The 8127-nt window shown below is 42.0% G+C and overlaps 1 long non-coding RNA gene across 1 annotated transcript; it reads right to left on the bottom strand.

The window, feature by feature from the left end:
• Positions 1-1881: 1881 nt before the first annotated feature.
• LOC138805332 (uncharacterized) lies at positions 1882-7974 on the bottom strand. Its single transcript, XR_011365492.1, has 3 exons — positions 7944-7974; positions 7383-7452; positions 1882-1990 (listed from the first exon to the last, which is right to left on the bottom strand). It is a non-coding gene; the product is annotated as an uncharacterized lncRNA (long non-coding RNA).
• Between the last annotated feature and the right edge of the window lie 153 nt (positions 7975-8127).

An 8127-nucleotide genomic window follows, 5' to 3' on the forward strand; every position in this document is an offset into this window, starting at 1 on the left:
AAGAATACACAAAAAGAAGAAAAATCGTTTTTGTACACAGAATACATGCTTATGTGAAAAACTAGTAAAAACCAAAGCAAACTAAAACAAAACAAAAATACAACTCTTGGAACTCATAAGCAACAAATGGAAGGTTAGAAGATGGATAAAGGTTAATAATTGTTTTTCTGTATCTTAGCAATGAACACGTGGAATTTAAAATTTAAATTGTGATACTAGTGTATAGCATGGTAACTCATACCTGTAATCTCACCTATGTTAGCAAGACCCTATAAAAAATAAGGTGAAAAAAATATAATAAGGTGGATGTACCGGTGATGTAGGCCTGTAATTCTAGCTACTAAGAAGGTGGAGATGGAGGATCTCAGTCTGAGGCAAGCCTAGGTAAATGTGTGAGATCCTTTCTGAAAAACAAGTTAGAGGAAAAAGAGATGTTTGACTCAAAGTGAGGGAGCACTAACACAACAAACATGAGGCACTGAGTTCAAATCCCAATACTGCCCCAAAAAGGAAAAACAAAGCCCAACATATCATTTACAACAGCACACAAAAAAAGGGAATGAATGATAAAAATGTGTCTGAGGAAAACTACAAAACTCTTATAATAAAATGAAATAAAATCGAATTCCATGTTCATTGGTTTTTTAAAAAACCTTCTGATAAGAGTATATTAGACTTTGCCAGAAAACCACACAGACATCCAGGTACAAAAAAACAAAGAAATCGCCGGGCGCTGGTGGCTCACGCTTGTAATCCTAGCTACTCAGGAGGCTGAGATCTGAGGATCGCGGTTCAAAGCCAGCCCGGGCAGGAGAGACCGTGAGACTCCTATCTCCAATAAACCACCAGAAAACCGGAAGTGGCGTTGTAGCTCAAGTGGTAGAGCGTTCGCCTTGAGCTGAAGAGCTAAGGGACAGCGCCCAGGCACAGAGTTCAAGCCCCACGACTGACAAAAACAAAAAAACAACAAATAAATGGTTTATTGCCGGTAAAGGGGCTGGCAAGACCCCTTCTCACAAGAGAGGAGTGAGAAGAAGTGCCGGCTATTGTCTGAGGTGACCTATATAACCTACTGAGGCTAGAAGGGGCTAGGAGACGGAGACCCTGGTGTGGATGTCCTCACCCACACCACTAGGAGATAAGGGGCTCTGCAGCTGCCCAGACCTGAAGGTCACTCTAAGGGGCTCTCGTTGCCTTATATGGTGGTAGCTGCCCCAGAGGAGTGCCATCCCAAGGTAAAGGGGGTTGGAGGCTGATTATTTACTGCCTTTACTACATGGGCCTAGTGTTGCCTAGGAAGGAAGCATGTTAAACTGTGGAAAGGGGAAGGAGCGTGCTAAGCTATGGGAAGGGAGCTCACTGGGCTAACACCCTCAATAATGTTAAGATATTGTTCTTCCCAATTTGACCTATTAGATTCAACACAATCCCAACCAATCTTCCAGGAAGTTACTTTTGGATGTCAATAAACTGATTATGAAACTTAGATGGTAAAAAAAAAAAAAAAGAAAAAAGAAAAAGTAGAACAACTGTGCAGAAGGACAGAAACAAGGTTGGAGTTGTGTTACTGACTTTAAGACTTACCATATAACTACTGTGTGGCCTGCTCCCACCAAAAAATAGAAAATAGACTGATGGAGTTAAACAAAGAAACCAAAATTAGACCCACAAAAATATAGACAATTGATATTTGAAAAGGAGCAAAGGCAATTAAATACAGTACAATCTTCATAATAAGGGGACTTATAGAATTGGACATCCACATACAAAAAGTGAATCTAGACATGTATCTCACACTAAAAGTATATTTAAAAAACATAGATCTCATACACAAAAAATTAGTCCCAAGTAGGCTGAGCATGGTGATACATACCTGTAAACTCAAATACTCGCAAGATAGAGGTTGGGAGGGTGGCAGTTTAAAGTAGGTTTGGGCAGCAAATTAGGAAGAATCACATCTCAATCAATAAGCTTGGCATGGTGATTTCAGCTGTGCAGGAGACTAAAGGTTAGGAGTTTGAGGTCCACTGGCCCAGGACAAAAACCATGAGACCCAGGGCTGGAGGTTTGGCTCAGGTAATACAGTGCTTGTATCGTGTTTAGATATGGCTCAGGATGTTGGGGTATCAATAAGAATAAGAACATCAATTCAAAAGGAATTCTGCAAGGCAAAGATTATTTCTGCAGAAGGGTGTGCCATCAGACGACCCCCCACAAAAAAAAAATCTGGCAGGCAAGTAAGTACACAAAACAGGCAGGCTGCTCTATGAAAGCTGCTCCTTTTTTATCTCTAACACAGCAGGCTCTGCCCCTCTGCTCCAATTGGCTGAGCTCAGGGTTACAAACTGCAAAAGGATGTGGCTTAATTAACTGGATGTAACTAAAATTCAAAGAGTTTCTAACAGTATGTCTTTTTTTTTTTTAATTGTAAAGATACTATACAGAGGGTTACAGTTACATGAGTGAGGTAATGAGTACACTTCCTCTTGAACATTGTTACCCCCTCCATTGTTTTCCCCCTACCATCCCCTCCCTCCCTCCCTTCCCCAGGTTCTTTTTTTTTTTTTAATTGTGATTAAGTGATTACATAATTTCCCGAATTTCACAGTATTGTGGAATAATGATGCTCATTTAAAGTCACAAGTTCATTCTAACTTTCCTGGAGCAAATTGTCTATCACAGTCTGTAATGGTGTTCACATGTTATACACCATATATGTAACGGTATGTCTTAAAGTGCAGCAAGTATAGCTAAAATGTAACAAACCACCTGGCCAAAGCAGGAACTTTTCAGAAAAACAAGTCTCACAAGATTGACAGAAAGGGCTGGGAAGGTGGATCAGTGGTAGAGTGCTTGCCCTTCATGAATAAGGCCCTGGGTTCGATTCCTCAGCACCACATAAACAGATAAAAGCTGGAAGTGGCACTGTGGCTCAAATGGTAGAGCTGAGGAGCTGAGGGACAGTGCCCAGGCCCAGAGTTCAAGTGCCACAAATGCCAAAAAAAAAAATTAAAAAAGATTGACAGAAAGGCAGCAAACTACTTTGATAAAGAAAAGACAGTTTTTCTCCCATTTAACAAATGCAAAGCCACCTTAGTACCACCAAAACCTTACACAATTCAAAAGGGAACTAGGGATGTAGCTTGAAAGTGGTATGCTTACAATGAGAAGTACAAAATGTCATGTCAAAACCAGCTTTACAATGTCGGAGTGGGTGGGGGGAGGGGGGAGGCTGGGAAGGGAGGTGAAGGGTAAACAAAGGAGGAGGCTGCAATGCTTGGTAAGAAATGTATGCATTATCCTGCCCATGTAATTGTAGCCCCTCTGTACAGTATGTTCTCAAATAAAGAAAAATAAAAAAAATAAAAAAAATAAAAAGAAAGTGGTATGCTTGCCTAATATAAGCAAGACCCTGGGTTAAATCCCTAGCACCTCCCACCGCTACCCACACACACTTAAAAACAAAAACAAGCCAGGCACTGGTGGCTCATGCCTGTAATCCTGGCTATTCAGGAGGCTGAGATCTGAGTAGTTCACAGCCAGCCCAGAGAAAAAAGTTAATGAGACTTTTAGCTCCAATAATTATCAGAAAAAAATGGAAGTGGCACTGTGGCTCAAGTGGTAGAGCACTAGCCTTGAGCACTAAGAGGCTCAGGGACAGTGCATAGGCCTTGAGTTCAAGCACTACACCCAGCAAGAAAAAAAGAAAAAGGAAAAAAAAAGACCCTACCTGAATAGCTCAAACAGAAAAGGTCTGGAAGTAAAGCTCACATGATAGAAGCACTTGCTTAGAAAGCAATAATCCCCCCAGTTCAACCCCCCAGTATCCCCCACACACATACAAAGTAAATAAAATAAATCCCAACTGGATCTCAAAGTATAAAATACAAAACTATACAACTTCTAGGAGATAACATAAACATAAGAAAAAAAGAGAAAATGTAGGTGACCTTGCATTTGGCAATGAGTTTTTAGATGCGAAAAATATGATTCATTGACTTCACTGGTAAGTTTGAGTTCAGACAAGCCACAGACTAGAAGAAAAATTTTGCAAAGCAAGTATCAGATAAAGGACATGGATGCAAAAATATTCTCTCCAAAAATCCTCTTAAAATTCAGCAATAAGGGGCTGGGAAGGTGGCTTAGTGGTAGAGCGCTTGCCTTGCATGCATGAGGCCCTGGGTTTGATTCCTCAGTGCCACATAAGCAGGAAAAAAAAGCCGGAAGTGGTGCTATGGCTCAAGTGGTAGGGTGCTACTCGCCTTGAGCTCAAGAGCTGAGGGACGGTGCCCAGGCCCAGAGTTCAGGCCCCACGACCGGACCCCCCAAAAAAATCAGCAATAATTTTAATCACAAACAACCCTATTAAAAATGGGCCAAAAGTAAGAATGGATACCCCATGTAGGAAGGCGCTTGGATGACAAGTAAATATCTGAAAAAGATCCTCAACACCATACCTCATTAAGGACATGTAAATTCAAGCAATGATACTATACATAGCTAAAATACAGAAAAGGACAAAATAGAACAAAATCAAATCTAGCAGGTACTGGCATGCACGCATAGGGAACAACAAGAATTCTCACTTTGGGTGAAAACAAAATGGCACAGCCACTTTGAAATTTAGTCTGGTTTCTTACCTAGTTAGGCATAGTTTGAACACATGGTCTAACAGACAGGTTCCTAGATACTTAAATGAATTGCTTCTTTTGCTCAAGGCTATTACTCTACCACTTGAGCTTCAGTGCCATTTCTGGCCTTTTTTGTTTATGTGGTACTGAGGAATTGAACCCAGGGCTTCGTGCATACCAGGCAAGCACTCTTATCACTAAGCCACCTTCCCAGCCCACTGATGGCCATAAACTCATGGGGCTGGGAAGGTGGCTCAGTGATAGAGTGCCTTGCATGCATGAGGCCCTGGGTTCCATTTCTCAGCACCATATGAGCAGAAGAAGCAGAAATGGCACTGTGGCTCAAGTGGTAGAGTGCTAGCCTTGAGCTGAGAAGCTCAGGGACAGCATCCAGGCCCAGAGTTCAGGCCTTACTAAAAAAGGAAAAGCAGCCCATGAACATTTACAGTGGCTTAATTCATCATCAGCAAAGGCTGGATCAGATCTATTATTTCCCAGGACTACTATAACAAACTAGGAGGCTTTAAACCAAACATTTATTTTCTGATAGTTCTGGAAGCTAGAAGTCGGAAATTGATATGTCTGCCAGGCCATGTTTCTGCTGAGACTCTTTGTAGAGTCTCTCCATGCTTCTCATGCTGTTAATCCTTAATGCCCCTAAATTTGCAGCAGCAATAACTCCAATTCCTGCCTGTGTCATAGGCTGTTTTCCATAAGTGTCGCTGTCTCCACATATTTTCCACCTAAAGACATCAGTCCTGTTGGATTAGGGTCCTTTCTAGTGACCTTGCCTTCACTTGATTATATCTGCAAAGATCCTTTTCCAAAGAAGGTCACATTCACAGAAACCTGGGATTAGTACCTTAACAGATCTCTCTGGAAGACATAGGTCAATTTTTAAGAATGGGTTAATGAATAAACAAACTGTGGTAATGTATACAATGGAAGACTATTCAGTAATAAAAAGAAATGAGCCTTGAGCCATAAAAAGACAAGAGGAAGCTTTAAATCATATAGCTTCATGAAAGAATACCATTAGAAAGTGCTATATAGTGTTGGTACAATTCTATGAAACTCTGGCAAAGGCAAAACTGTGAATTCCAAAGTTGGGGGTACAGGAAGATATAAGGAGATGAATAACTGAAGCACAGGTGATTTTTCAGGCGGTGTAACTTTTTGATCTATGTGTGTGTGCATTTTGTGTGTATATATATATGTGCCTTGTTACTGGGGCTTGAACTCACAGCTTGTACTCTACCACTTGAACCATGCCTGTTTCTGGCTCTTGGCTAGCTGGAGATCAAAGTCTTGCTGATTTGTCTACTCAGACTGGCTCTAAACCTAGATCCTCAGATCTCAGCTTCCTGGGTAGTTAGAGCTACAGGTGTGAGTTACCAGCACGTCTTTCTTCTGGATACTTCATTGTAGATATATCACATCTCACCTTCATCAAAACCTATAGAACTATACAACGCAAAGAATGAGCTCTAACATTAAACTCTGGGCCCTAGTTAATGATCATGTGACAATATTGGCTCATCAATGTATCATCTGCTACAGTATACTATATGTTACTAATTGGGGAACTGTGCATTGGGGGAGAAAGGAATGTTGAAGCTCTGAGTAGTATTTTGTTCTTTAAAAAAGGTCTATTGATTTTTATTTTTAATCCATGACTAAATCTAAGAATCAAATGTCATCTCCCACAACTCCATGATGGGCCAAGGTCCTTCTTCCCAAGCACAGATAGACACCTAAAACCCTGCACGGACAGATTGCATCCACCACATCATGCTTTATCTTTGGGTCTCTGGCAGTACATAGCTGTGGCTTGCTGACCTCTGAACTAGAATGTAGAGATGGCAAAAGGATCTACTCTATCCAACCCCTTAGTAGATATATAAGGAGGTCTGAAAAAGGGCACTCTGTTCACTCAGGGTACTGATGATATAATTTGTGGTGTAATCATTATGAGTCTCTGACCCACTCAGCTGTTTTCTGGATGATGGCATAAGACACAGTCTTGAGACATTAATGTTTACTGCAGTCTGAATAAAGACAGATCCCCATGGGAAGTTTTTGCACTCCCGAACTCCAATCTAGTGGTTTTGATTAAAACCCATGCTTTTTGCATTACACAACTCACTCTTAAGCTTGGTCAAGTTAAAAGGTGGTAAACTATTTGGTTCAGACCAAGTATGATACAGAGGTCATAAGCACAAATGTCTACACAATAGATAATATACATGAGGAAGGCTGATAAGGTTTGGGAGAATGTCCTTTGCAAAGTTCATGTCTGGCCTTGAGTAGGGAGGGACTTGTTGGCTATAGCCAATTGTTGCCATACGGATATGTGGACATAGTGTTGCCAGATGAGGCAAAGGTGCAGATTTCTGCAGACTTTAAAAAAAAAAAAAAGGAAGGGTTACTAAGTAATTCAGATTGTTTAGAAGTACTGGAAGGGCATGTTGAAAGGATAAAGGTAATGCATTGGGGTACTCAGAATGGAGGAGACACTACAGGTAATGGCTGCAGAGAACTTTGACTCCAGAAACTAATGAGTTTGAGCCACTAGCACTAAAAGATTTAAGCAAGAACAGGACAAGATTAGAATGGCACTTTTAAAAGATCACTTGGCAGTTGTAGGGGGCAGGGCTGAGAGTCGGGTGATGAATTAGAAGTCTATCATTAAACTAAGTAAGGGTAAAGGAGAGATGACAAAGGGCTATTTACTTTGTTCTTTTCTCCTACCAGATTGTAAACTCCAAGCCAGCAGGGCGCCCGTCTGTCTTGTTCTAGGTCTCCAGCATATAGCCGAAAGCTTGCTCAATATTTGTTCAAAGAATGAAGGAAAGAAGAGGGAGGCAGCTCAACGTCAACAGCAATGACTAGAGTAAAATACTGGTTAATGTAAAGTACCACGGGGGAGGGGGGAGGGGCTGAGGCCTGTTCCCTTTCCCGAAGCTTCTCTTAGAAGCCTTAGGGAGGGGCTACTCTTGAGGAATAACTGTTGGACACAGAATTTTTTTTAAAGACCTTGGAATGTTCCCTTCCTGGAACTCGTATGGCTTTTCTGTTCTATGAAAGGAGGAAATGGGAAGTACCTTGAAGAACTGGAAAGGAGGAGTACTTGAAAGTGGAGTTATTAAGCAATTTTTATTCTCCACTAGTTACAGTGTCTCTGAAGCACCCAGAAAAGGCGCCTAATCTCACCCACCGACCCCGTGGGGATCACTTTAAGAGTGGAGTGGGAACCTCTGACCCTGGGAATCTCTGGGCCTAGCATTCGAGGATAGGGCAACCCCAACCTACCTGCCAAGTCCCCTCCGTTCCCAGACACCCCATTTCTGGATCGCGACCCAACCCAGCCCCGCCCTCTCTTACCTCTTCCCGCACCCCCGCCCCATTTCCTTCCCCTACGCCCACCTCCTCCCCGCTCCCACCCCAGCCCGCCGCATCCCTGCCCTCGCCTCCTTTTCCTCCTCCCTTGCGTCAC

The sequence above is a fragment of the Dipodomys merriami genome, unplaced genomic scaffold (genome assembly GCF_024711535.1).
Source record: "Dipodomys merriami isolate MVZ:Mamm:240054 unplaced genomic scaffold, mDipMer1.0.p SCAF_39, whole genome shotgun sequence".
Lineage (NCBI taxonomy): Eukaryota > Metazoa > Chordata > Mammalia > Rodentia > Heteromyidae > Dipodomys > Dipodomys merriami.